This window comes from Equus caballus, chromosome 24, assembly GCF_041296265.1.
Source record: "Equus caballus isolate H_3958 breed thoroughbred chromosome 24, TB-T2T, whole genome shotgun sequence".
Taxonomy (NCBI): Eukaryota; Metazoa; Chordata; class Mammalia; order Perissodactyla; family Equidae; genus Equus; species Equus caballus.
Window position 1 is genome coordinate 48,210,443 of NC_091707.1, and position 13,497 is coordinate 48,223,939.

Here is a 13,497-nt window from a genome sequence, read left to right on the forward strand (position 1 = left end):
TTCTTGTGAGGATTAGTGGAATTAATAGATGTACATCACAGTGCCAGGAAGGTAGGACATGCTCAGTGAATTGTCACAGCATGGACCGTGTCCTTCTCCCTGATGACTTCAGTGGGTCCCATGGGTAGAAGATAAAGTCCACTCTCTGCTGTGGGTCGCTGTTCTCTCTGGGGTCCGGCTCCTGTTCTCCTCTCTGGCTCCTCTCTCCTCGTGCACCTTGCCTACCTGATAACCCGGGTGTGCTGGTCACTGTCACACATACGTTATGGCTACATGTCCTTGAGGACCTAACACTGAGCCAGCACCCTTCCTGCCTCGCACGGTACAGAGAAAGCATGTGCCGAGCGCACCTGACAGCAATGACCTGACGCTGGGTATTTTAGGCTCCACAGGTGACGGAGGTGGGGCATTTGCTTGTCGGGGCTGAGTGGAGTTATTTCCTGTGTATCTTACTGGATCATATTTCCAGCTTTGATGAGTATTAGTGGGATTATTACACTCTCCTTTCAGCATTAGAACCACATTTCGCAGTTTCTTGAGACTTACGCGGGCTGTTTCATCAGCGGAGGTCAGGTCAGTGTTAGCGCCTTCCCTGGAACTATGAAGTTAGGATGCTCTCCAGTGGCACTTGGCCCCATTAAGATCTAGGAAGAAGTTCTTCTAAAGTCAGTAAAGATCCAGACGGAAAGCTGGGTTGTAAGAAGGAATCAGATATCCTGATGTGAAACCAGAAATTGGTCAGCTTGATTAAATTGCATTTAGGAAACTTGACTCTGAAGAATGCATGTTGCATTTGGGGGACTGGAAAAGATATTTGTAGACCCATGTTCATAGCAGCATTATTCACAGACGCCAAAAGGTGGAAGCAACCCAAGTGTCCATCGCTGGACGAATGGATAAAATGTGGCAAATACATGCAATGGAATATTATACAGTCTTAAAAAGGAAGGAAATTCTGACACATGTTACAACATGGATGAACCCTTGAGGACATTTTGCTGAGTGAACTAAACCACTCACAAGGACAAATACTGTGTGACTCCGCTTATATCAGGCACCAAGAGCCGTCAAATTCAGAGAGACAGAAAGGTCGGAGGGGATGGGGAAATATTGTTTAACAGGTACAGAGTTTCATTTTTACAAGATGGAGAGTTCTGGAGATGGATAGTGGTGGTCATGGCTGCACAACAATTTGGATTTTCCTTGTGCCACTGAACTGTACACTTAAAACTCGTTACGATCATAGATTTTATGTTATGTGTATTTTACTGCAATTTAAAAAAAATTTAAAAGAATATATATTGCCTTCCAAAATTGTTAACAAGTGAAGGATGTTTGTTTCAACCTGTCTCGGGCTGCTTTTTTGTGGAATGAAATAAATGGAGGTGAAGTCTCATACACAGAACTCCTTACAACACAAAACGAAATGGGAGCAAATGTGGTGTTTTTTGTAAGTTAACTTCTGAGAATATGATCCTGGAAGGCCTGCTATTTGAAGTTGCTTTGATGAAAAGCGTGGAGTGGAAAGAGAAATTCAAATTGGCTCTTTTCTACTCAAACATTCTCCTCTTCCTAAAATTACTTGTTTCGGTTCTGCCTAGGGGGATGTAAGGTGGAAATATTGTGTGGGGAACTGGAACAGAAAAAGAGAGTGCTCAGGCCAGTTAAATGCATTCACCGGGCAGGGGTCTTTTTTTCTCCATCTAAAGAGCAAATGGTGGTGCCCCATTTTGAAACATGTTTTTTTGTTTTTTTGTTTTTTTTTAAAATCAAATTGACCCTTGGCAATGCTGGATGTAATGCCTGTGGGTTCTGCTATCTGAGGGCACATTCTGAAATCCCATTACGTAGAACGGCGTGTTGTTGCTGATCCACCTGCGTTCTGTAGGTGCTGGGAGGCTGCGTGCAGGAGGGGTGAGTGACTTGGCTGGGCTGCTCAGTGACCAGCGCTCAGCTCTCCTTACTCATCTTAGTGTGGTGAGCTCCAGGCTCAAGTATCCAGTGCCCTTTGGGACACTTGCTCTGGGCCGTCCAGTAGGCACCCCCAAGTTGACGTGATGGATGCAGGTTCTTGATGTCCTCCCGCTCCTGCCCCACACCTGCCCCAGCTCCTCACCATCTCAGTGACGTCACCAGCTGTCCAGGTGCACGAGCCAGAAGCTGGCAGGTGTCCTTCTTTCCCACACCTCACCTATCTGACCTGTCTACTTCCAGAATATGTCCTGAATCTCTCCACTTTTCTCCATCTCCACGGTTGCCTTCCAGGTCCGGGCCGCCATCGTCTCTAATGTGGTCTCGGGTGGTAATCTAGTCTGAGGGGCTTGTCCCATCTCACCTGGCCTAGGGTGTCTTGTCTAGTCTGGCCTTAGCCTAGGGAGATGTCTGGGCTTCCCAGCCTCGCAGGCTCCTCTCGACGAGTGGAAGAGCATCTTAGTGAGCTCCCAGCTTCCCCTCGTCCCCACGATCTACTCTCGCTACTGCTAGAATGGTTTATTAAAACTTTTTAAAAATAATCAAATATTACCACATACAGAAATATACATAAAACGTAAATGTAAGCATAACACATCCTTATAAAGTGAACACTCCTCTAAAGATCACTCAGGCCAAGAAATGGAGCCTTGCCGGGACCCCTCGGAAGCTCCCCGACGTGCCTTCTGCCAACCACACTCCTCCTCCAGTAACCCCCGTCCTGGCCTAGATGTGATCACCAGCTTGCCTTTCCTAAACTAGGTGAAACCAGTTTAATTTTGCCTTTAAAAAACCTTTATCTTACACACACACATACACACACACACACACTCTTGTATGTTTTCTTTTACTCAGCGTTAGTTTTGCGCACGTGCTCCTTGTAGCTGTGGTGCATTGTCATCATTGTGGTTATTTCGTGCGATGGAAGACTGTCCAATTTCTTTTTCTGTTTGCGGTGGTTGGCTGCTTGGGTTGTTTCCTGAGTGGGCTGATACCAGTAATGCTCCTGTGTACGTCCCTGTTCATGTCGCCTGCTACACGTGCTTACCCTGTTTCTAGGGTAATGCTTAGAAGCAGAATTGCAGGATCAGACGGCCAAGTGGTTTTCCAAGGTGTTTGTATCAATTTGCATTCCCTCTGGTGGTATTTGTGAGTTCTTGCTCTGTGTCCTTGCCAACACTTAGTATTAGTGGCCTTTTTAGTTACAGCATTTCTTGGTCGGGGGATGTGGTTGTATCTCGTTGGAGTTACACTGCTAATGAGATTGAGCACCTTTTATCAGTCTGGTGGCCACTTGCTATCCTCTATGTGAAGTGCCTGTTTATATCTTTTACTCATTTTTCTATGGGCTGGCTGTCTTACTGATTTGTAGAAGTTGTTTATATATTTTGGATATGAGTGCTTTGGTTTTTGTGACAAATGTCTCTCAGTCTGTGGCTTGCCTTCTTTTTCTTAAGGGTATCTTTTGATGAAGAGAGGTAAAAATGTTAATATAGTCAGAGGCGTCAGTCTATATGTTTAGTGTTCCTGTGTTTTGTTAAAGATTGATTTTCCTACCTCGAGATCAAAAAGAGATTCTTCTACTTTATCTTCTAAAAACTCTGTGTTTTCATTTCACATTTGATTCTGTAATTCACCTGGCATTGATTTCTAAGAATGTTATAAGAGAGGAGTCCCATATCACTTTTTCTGGTATATAAATCCAAATGTCCCATTAATATAGGGTAACCTTTTAAAAATGTACATCATGTCATGTTACCTCCCCCATTTAATCAGCCATATTAAACCCTTAACTGGCTTCCAGACCCCTTCCCTCTTGCTTACCCTGCTATATAGCCATCTTGGCTTTGGTTCTGTTTCTCAAACAGGCCAAGCTCCTTCCTGCCTCAGGGCCTTTGCACTTATGATCTCTTTTCCTAGAATACTCTACCCCTAGAGCTTTGCCTGGATGTCTCTTTTGTATCTGTAATATCAATATCACCTGCTCAGAGAGGCTTCTCTGTTTACCCAATAGATCCCTCCTCCCATTACTCTCTCTCCTGTATTAAAAACATTAGTCACTATCTTAATTTTTTTCTTTAATTTCTTTATCTCCCCCTATTAGAATATCAGTTCTTTGAAAGCAGAGATTGTTTGACTTGTCTTCTGCTGTGTTCCTGGTCCCAAAGCAAGGCCCAGCTAACAGAACATGCTCATTCGTTGTCAAAGGAACGAATAAATCAGAATTTTGTGAAATGAGAAATCCTGTGAAAAATGACCACCCAGTGCCCAAAAGGACTTTCGGGAAAGTTGAAAAGCTGATTGCAGTGTGTTGTGAGGATTTTCCTTGTCTAACAAACACTCACGTGGTGCTGACATGCACGAAACACTGTTTTAAACTGCTTACAAAAAACATGAACTCAGTTTTTATAAAAACCCTTTGAAGTAGGTATTACGGTTGTCCCCATTTTGCAGATGAGGAAAATAAAGAAGAGACACATTAAATAGCCAAGATCACCTAGCTGGGGATGCTGAGGAGCTGGGGTTCATGTGGAACAGGAAATACGATGGAGATGTGACTGGGGAAGAGTGTGAGGGCATCCCCGTGTCTCTCTGATTTGCAGGTGCCCCTGGGGAGCGGCAGAGTTTACTATAGCATCTTCCAGGGTGTTCCATGGAATTATAAACCCTGAAGGTGGCCCGCTGGTAAAGGACACTGGGAAATGTTGTGGATCTTGTGACCTTTGGAGAGTCACGGCCCACACTCACGTGGCAAAGAGAAATCCTGAGCAGAAGCTGCCTCCCGTTGAACCCGGCGTTTCCTGGCGTTACGTGAGCACAGCCTCCTTTCAGCAGAACTATTAACAGTCCATTAATTAGTGTCCTACGGAACACGTTTGAGGAAACAACACTGTGCTATAACGAATACCACTGTTTATGGATATTTTAAAAGTAAAGGAAAAAGACAGGTAAACACCTAACTCTTACTAAAATTTTGGTATATTTCCTTCTTATAACTTCATTATACATGAGGTTTTTTTTTTAATGTAGCTGATTACATTGAATACTTTTCTATCTTGATTTTTCTTCTACTTAGCATTTGATTCATGAATAAAGTTTGTTTTATCATCTTTGAAAGGTTCCTTTTTATGATTGCATTATATCCCCAAAAGCGACTTCACGATTAATTGAAGTAGTCTGTTTACTTGAGTTGTTAGGTTTCCAGGTTATTTCTAAGTTTTGCTCTCATAGTGTTCCGATAAATGTCTTCTGCAAAAAGGCTTTTAAAAAAAACATTTACAGTGGTTTCCTTAAGGTACTTTCTTGAAAAATGAAATTAATAGGGCAGAGTACACACATTTTTAAGGCCTAGATCCATCCAACAGCTTCCTAAAAGAACCACGCCAGTTTGCCGTCTGCAGGAGATAAGAATTCTTTCTTGTTTTCAAACAAACTTTGGTGACCCAGTTTTAATTAGAAAGTTCTGTTACAAGGTGGATGGCTGGTGCCATGAATTTTTCATATCCTAACCCTTAAACTTGTTTCCCGTGTGTCTAAGTGAGGCTAGCATTCGAGAACCACTCGCCCTCATTTCAAGTTTTGCAGCCTCTCTTTTCTATAAAGCAAATAGCTGATGTGTTTGTTCCCTATCTGTCTGGGGATTTTCTGGTTACACAACACCATGTGTCATCTTATTTAAACAGACTAAGGTCAGGTTCGGAGATTCAGCGTGGCTGCTCACGGGGTTTGGTTCAAGACCTGAGCCCCCGATATGGGAGTGCGTCCCTTCCATCTGAGCCCAGTCCAGCATTTGAATGAGACTCCCCCCTCCCAGGTCTGCACACCGCTCCTTCTCCTGCTCATAATTGAGCTGATGCAGAGTATAAGTTTATGTGTTCCAAGTATCTGCATTTTAATAGCATTTTGAAGACTCCCCCGCACAACCTCCAAAGTCCAAAAGGAGAAACCTTAAATGACGGGATTTCAGGCATTTTAACTGGTTAGTGGAGAAGATATTTGGGACAGAGACGCCTACCCAGTGCTTATAACACTAAAGCTTTACATTTCCGTCCTGTGTACAATTCCCAGCCCCCTGACACATATACTCCTCTCATTTGATCCTCGCAGAAGCCCTGTGAGGGAGAGAAAGTGATGGCTGTCTCAGTTACAGATAAAGCGGTGCCCATTGGACGGGCGAGTAAGTGGCCTCTGGAGAAGCTGGTGCTCGCCCCCTGGGCTGTCCATCACCACCACTAGCTTGTAAGCCTTTTGAGGGTGACGGTCCTTCGATCTATGTTTGTGGTGCCCAGCATGTTGTCCACCCTCCGTCTGGCTCGAGTCATTTCCTGGGGTGGGACCTGGCTAGTAGGCGGCAGATGCAGCCCCGTCTTCCCCTTTGCTCCCACCGGGCTTCCAGGTTACCGCAGAGACCTTCTCAAAGTTTCTACAGCATGGAAGTGTCCAACGCCCGCCTCGGCTGCGCGGTGTCATCTTACATTGGAGAGAACGAGCCACTCAGAGTGTGAAAGTAATTAGAATAAAGCAGTCCAGCCTTTTAAATACACATTTGAAGTACAAGGGAACATTTTAATCTCGTACAAAGGCACCGCATTGCCACGCGCCCCGAGAGTGCCAGGCCTTGGCTCCCAGGGAGGCGGCGTCAGGATGGAAAAAGCCACAGGTGTTCATGGCCAAAATGTGCACGTGGCTGTGGAGACTTTCAGAAGGTTCTCCTACAGTTGGCATCGTTCCCCACACGTTTCTCATCTCGGGATGTCGACTGATTATGTAATAGGACATTTTTTTGCTGAAGATAACATTTGAAACTGCAAAAATGTACCCTGCACTAGCTAAGAAATATTTTTTTTAAGAAATCTTCAGCTTCAGGCATTGTCTTTGCAAAGTGTCTTGGGGGTAGAGAAGCAGAGTCGGGGAGGGAGGGGGCCTCGGGAATGTAGAAGGGGGGGCAGCTTAATTAATCTTCTCAAAACCTTAAGATCTCAGCCGCGTGAATTTCTGGTTGCTAGGCCACTCTATAAAAATGAAGCACTTGAAGATTGAAATGGAAAGGAAGACAAGGGAGGGAGGGACCCGTCAGAGGCGAGGGCAGCACGACCAGGTTCGTTCAGTCAACAAATTGAACAGAAGTGTGATCGGTGCTGGGGACAGCGATCAAATGAAACGAAGTCCTCGCCCTGAGGATGCCACAGTCCAGTGCGTGTGGGCAGAGAAACAGTAAACAAATAATGTGTTTGGTGGAAAAACAAAACTGGGTGATAACTGTTGTGGGGGAGTCAAAATGGCTCCACTTTGAGTTGAGGTGTCTGGGGTGGGGTAAGACAGCCACTTAGCTCAAATGGTGTTGAATTTGAGGGCTCCTGGGACCTCCAGGTGGGAGCAAGGGCCCAGCTGGTGGTTGGCAGTGGAGCCCGGAGAGACGGGGGCTGGATGTGGGGTCTTAGGGGTCTGGGGACGGGGTGGAGACAGCAGCCTGGGGAAGGGCCCTGTGCTGGGGCCCAGAGGAGAGCCCTGTGCAGTGCTGGCCCCCAGGCGCTCAGGAAGATTGGTTGAAGTGACGAATCCTGAAAATGGCCTGGAACACTGGGGAGTGAGAGCGGGTGTCTTTCCCCGCCCAGGTAATTTGGGCGCGAGGCCTGGGCCTCCCCTGGCCTCGCTTGGTTGGGCTGGAACAGAAACCCCAGGCCCCAGCTTCCCTGTCCACCCCCAGCCTGATTCAGGTGGCCCTGGTGTCTGACCTCAGGGGCCCCTCTGGTCCCTAGACTCTGTCACTCAGGCCCAGCCTTCTCCGTGTCGCTCCTCCGCCTCTCTGGAGAGACAGCTTCCGACTCCCTTTCTGGGATGCCCCATGGCGGAGCCTGAGCCCCTCTTTTCTGCAGGCTGGGCTGCCGCCTGACATCCGGCCCCTTCCCGGCCTCTTAGTCCCTGTGCTTCTCCTCTCTCACCTCAGTCCTTCCCCTCCTTCCGTCCCTCTACTCAGCTCTCCCACTGTCCACCTCTTGCTGCTCAGAAGCAGACTGAGGGTTGAGTAGATGAGCCCGTTGGGCAGCCATAGGCTGGACTGACCCCACTGAAATTTAATATCAAGTCAATGAGCCAATATATTCGCACAGCCACTAACCCAAGGGGGTACCCACAAAAGGTGTTTGGGGGGCCCATGATAGAGATGGCTCCTAGCTTAAGAGCTTGCAGGGAAATGGAAGTTTTGGCTTAAAAAATAAGGTCATAACCCCCCATGCGGCCCTGGCATCTGTGCTAGGGCCAATGTTTCGCTCAAAAAGTTTTGCAGAATGAGTGTGCAAAGAGACAACGCAGCTCCGGGCAGAATCTACAATTCTCGGTAGTCAGTCAGCAAACGTTGGGTACCTACTGTGTGCCAGATGCTGCACCAGGAGGTGGTGGTCTGCAGGGAACACATGAGACGAAGCTGTCATCCTAGCTGGATTCTCTTAGATTGGTTCCTCCCTGCCTTCGCCAAGCCCTGGTTAATGACACTTGGAGGGTGGTGGTGCTTTTAAAAACTAGTACCAAAGAAGAAGAGAGAAGGAAAACCGAGGAAGGGAAAATTCCTTACATTCTTCAGGCACTTGACTGTGTCCCTCTTGGGCTGGTACTACCCGGGATGTGAGGAGCATGAGTCTGACCGACCGCTCAGATCTGTCTGTGTCTGGAGGACAAGTCTGTCCCCACCTGAGTCACAGAGCGGGGACAGTTGCGAGACGTGAAGACAGAGCAGGGCAGCTTGGGGCCGAGCATGAGGTCAGGGGGTGCCTGCTGTGCAGTGTGTGCAGACATCTCCATCCAGTCTGGAAGGAGGCTCTTCCTGCTGCCGTCTGAAGCTGGTCTGTGTGCCGTGGTCTGTTGGGCACCAACTTGTGGCCAGTGGCTGCTGCTTGACCGAGCTTTAAGGCCCTTGACGACTTTGCATGGTGTTAATGGTACAGATTCAGTGCATGAGGGTTGGCTCTCCATGGGGCCATGGGACTCCCTCTGAAGGCTCTCACTGTCCATGTCCTTCCTTTGGTTAACATCTCCAGAAGTCCTCATTGCCCTGAGGATGAAGGGGAAACTTCTCAGCCTGATGGCTGGAACCCCTGGTACTCTGGCCGTGTCCCCCGGCTCCATTGCTGTGCATGCAAGGGTTTGCAGCCACCTGAACCACGTGGTGTCCCCTGACTGTGTCACTCTTCATGTTTCCTGGCCGCCCCTGCCCCTGCTGTCTCCTTTCCTCTGTGCAGTGTCTTTCCAGCATCCTCTGCTTGGAGACTCCAGCTTCGTTCTTCAACCCCCCGTCCCAGGCAGTAGCTCCCACAGTCGCATCCCTGACGCCCTCAGGTGGGGTTACTACGTCTTGTTTTTCCACTACTGCTTTTGTAACATGATTAGATTATAATTGTTAGTGTGTCGCATCATTAGCTTATCATAAATAGCTGTCTTCCCAGACGTGCTGTGACCTCCTCAGCTCGCCGCCCAGCACCCAGCCGCTGGCTGGCCTGTGATGGTCCCAAACCGTCCCAGAATGGACTGAATCCATGATGGTCATGGTGACCTCCATCCTCTCCGGACAGACCTCTTTGCTAGGCTTTTGGGAGCAGAGGGGAGTGGGAAGGACAAGAGGAAGTGGCAGCGGAGAACCACAAAGTAAGGGGGGGAGGTTAGCTCGCTGCCCTTGAGGAGGAGAAAGGAAGAGCCAGAGAAAGCGCAAATAGTTATCCATAAACACGCAGGATGAAGTGTGTGTACACAGACGGCAGCACCTGTCCGGGCGTAGGGAGGGGACAGGAGGACGGTGGCTCTGGGCATGGGGAGGTGACATTGGAGCACACAGCCCGACAGAAAACAGCCTTTCACTCACTTCCAGAGGCCCCGCCCTGGTCACAGGAGGCCTGGAAGTGGGAAGGAAGGGAAAGTGATTGCGTGCTTGCTGTTCCCTGGGCCAGGTGTGCTCTTCCCTGCTCTTTGCACAGCGAGCTCCTCCTCCTCCTTCAGGTCTGTTGTCCCTGATCACCCAAAGTTGTGTGTGGCAGCCTCCCCATCTGCCACCTCTGCCATGGACCACAAACTGCACTGGTGACCAGGAAGCCAGGAGGCTGTGGCTTCTGCTTGAGTGTATCCAGCAGCATCTCTAACAGTAGCCAGCACAGGCCAGGTGCTTAATAAATGCGTGTTGAATGAAGCTTGTCTCCTGCACTTCTCCCTCCACCCCTGCTCTCTCAGGCCCAGCCGCCTGCTTACCGTCCCAAACACACCTGTGAGTCCCTTTTTCTCTATCTGGCTCCTGCCCTTCTCTCCGCCTGACCCTCCTTCCTCCTGATCCTTCCAGCTTAGTTTATGTGGCGCCTCCCTCAGGAAGCCACCCCGGATGCCCCACAGTCTGAACTGGGCCTTCCTCTGTTGGCGTGGCCAGGCCATGGGGCGTGGACAAGCTTGCAGTCTGCCCACTGCCTGTCTGGCACCGCTCTGTCTTGGGGGCTCCCTGAGGGCAGCGACTTGCTTGTTGTTCGACTGCTGGGCACAGCACATTGTCTGGCACACCATCATGCTGACCAGGGAAATGTTGGAGTTAATCCAAATTCACCTCTCCGGGCCCTTGGGGCATCGATGAGATTGGGTCTGCTTATCAACTGGCTCTTAAAATATTCTGAGGCTTGTTATTGTCTTAATAATCCTCATTTTGGAGCGAGCTTCTGAATGGGTTCATAGCTCAAGGCCTTCATGTCTGGAGGGGCCGGCCCAGGAGGGCTTAGGTTGGACCGCTGCTCCCCTGAGTCCCGGCATTTATGAGCACGATGAGCTTCTGCCTCCCTCCTAGGTCCTCCTCCACACTCCCCCATCTAGCACATCTTAGCTATGACACTTTGGTGGCGTCCTTCTTCTCACTGTGAGGGCGGGGCTGCTCTTCCCCCTCGGTCCCCACGGCCTGAAGCTCAGAGAGAGCTCTCAGTGCAAGGTTGAGTCAGCCTCGCTTCCCAGGGTCTTAAGTCCCCCGGGGGTGGTGTGTGCTGTGACAAGCAGGTTGGAAATGACTATCATAGCAGCTCGTGTTCATTGATTACTTACTGTGTGTCAGCCACGGTTCTTGGAATTTCATGTGTGTTAACTATTCTTATTTTTTAGCTTTAATGTAGCATAATTGACGTACCCTAAAATTCACCCATTTAAAGCGTACAGGTTGAGAATTTTGGTAATTGTGTGCAGCTCTGTAACCACATTACGCTCAAGATGTCGAAATTTCCTTCCCCCCCAGATCTCTTGACCCATTTGCATTCCATCCCTCGGGACCCCTCATCCCAAGCAAGCACTGATCAGCTTTCTGTCCCTAAAATTTTGCCTTTCCTACAATTTCGTATAGATGAAATCATGTAATACGGAGCTTTCTTCTTCGGCTTCTTTCACTTGGCATGAAGTTTTTAAGATCCACTCACAGTGATGCACAAATAAAGATTGCATTCTTTTTCATTGCTGCGTAGTATTCCACAGTGTGGCTATATCACAGTTTGTTTGTCTGTTCACGAGTTGATGGACATTTGGGTTGTTTCCAAGACCAACTATTAATTCTTGCAACAAGACTGTGAGGAAACTGAGAGAGAGAAATGAACTTGCCAGAGGTCACGTGGTGTGAGTGGCAGAGGTGGGATTTGAACCAGACAGTCCGGCACCAGAGCCCACAGCCAGACCCCCACGCCATGCTGCTCACCTGCTGTCTGCACTCTTCCAGCAGTAATAGAGCTTACTGTGTGCCAGGCACTGTTATGAATGCTTCACGTACATGAACTGCTTTAATCCGCACAGCCTTTTGTGGGATGGGCACCATTATATTCCCATTTTGCAGATAAGTCGAAGCACTGAGATGTTTGGTGGTTGCAGAAAAGGCTGACTGAAGTGGGAAGGGAGGCTGGCTTTTCCTGCTGGATGGGCTGCCTGGATGCTGGCCATCTTGGCGTTCACCCGGGAGCACCTGATCCCAAGGCCCGGCCTCTGGGAAGGGAGGAGGCGGAGTGTGTGGGGGGACAGTCCTGCCAGCGCGTGCAGACCTCTCTGGTGGGCACAGGGTCCTGGGATGGCGGGGCTGCCAGCAGATGCTCAGGATAAACACAGCTCTGGTGCCTGGCTGAGGGACGAGGTCACAGCAGTCTTGGTCGGCTGGGAACATGTGCAGGTGGCAGAGGTGGGGTTGGCCTCGTGCCCTGCGGCAGAAGACGATATGTTGACTGGCATCAGGTTTTACTAGAGTGTTGCGCCCAGGGCTGCCCTGTGACTTCAGGGCCCAGGATGGAATCTCCTTGCCATGAACTGGTACCCTCCCCTTTGAATGTCTCAACTGGAATTTGGAGCTTAGAAATGAAACAGTGGGGACATTTTCAGACTTGCTTGGATGGCAAAATCCATGCTAGTGGGCACTTTCTATGAGCCTGTTCCTACAACCCTCACCCCTCCAGTCCCTGCCCCCCACAGCCTAGGTTAAAATGCAGGGGTGTCCCCTCCACGGGCACACCTGTGTGTGCCTTTTCCTGCTGGCTTCATTGCCACTCGTGTAAAAAACAAACAAAACCGGAACTGGAAAGAGGCCCCAGGAGCTCTCTTAAACTTGCTGTCTGATGTAAGCCCTGTCCTTGGCTGACGATGCTGATTTTTATGGGTGGGTCAGAGTGAAGGTTCCTAAAGCCAGACTTACTGTTTGTGTTCCCTTTACCTCTCTTTCTTTAGTATCTGTGTAAATGTTGAAAACACTTTTTTAAAAAAGTTAAATGGATCCAGTATAACTCCTCTGTCGGCTGGATAATGAGGGTCTTGGTGATAATAATTTTCACTTTATGTTTTTCTGTGGGTTTTTACAAGCGTCATCATTTTTTAATTTTTAAAACAGCCCTGGAGTAGGCAGGGAGCGGGTGATTGCTTCCATTTCTTTTTCAATGCAAGGCTCAGAGAGCCTGAGTAACTTGCTTGGAGTCACACAGCTGGTAAGCGGCGTGCTGGGTCTAGACTTGGCCTCTTATTCTGGGTTCAATGCCTTCTGGGCCACTCATGTTCCCAGGAAGGGAGTGAGGGAGCGGGTGGATGCCTGGGTTCCATCCAGGAGTTGTGGAGGAGTCCTCATGTGTTTCTCTGATGGCTTCTAGCGCAGCAGGAAGAAAAGAAAAGGCACAACGAGGTCTTGCTAATAAGCCAGAGGCTGGGAGGCCTGTCCTTTGACTCTGATCACGAGAAAGCGGGATGTAACCAACGCTCCTGCTGAGCCCCGGGCTGTCCACGGCTGGAGATGGGGACTCAGGCGTCCAGGAGCTGCTGAGCGCTGGCTTCGTGCTGGGCGCTATCTGAACAGCTGTTCTGGGGACTTCCTGAATCTCCCAAGAAGCCAGAAAACCTAGCGGAGTGAGGTCAGCATTTCCCAGTTCATAAGGGCAGAGCCGGGAGTCCAGCCCCCACAGCCAGACATGCTCTTAACCCCACATCGTGTGCCAAGCAACGGATCGGAGGTCTGCTCATCCGAGGCTTGGCCCCAGCCTGGTTTGGAGGAAGAGGAGGTTT

General features: G+C 49.1%; 1 protein-coding gene across 2 annotated transcripts in view; it reads left to right on the plus strand.

Moving 5' to 3' along the window:
- The window catches only part of SLC24A4 (solute carrier family 24 member 4), a 157,365-nt gene that overhangs the window by 30,276 nt on the left and 113,592 nt on the right, over positions 1-13,497 (plus strand). The window lies entirely within an intron of this gene.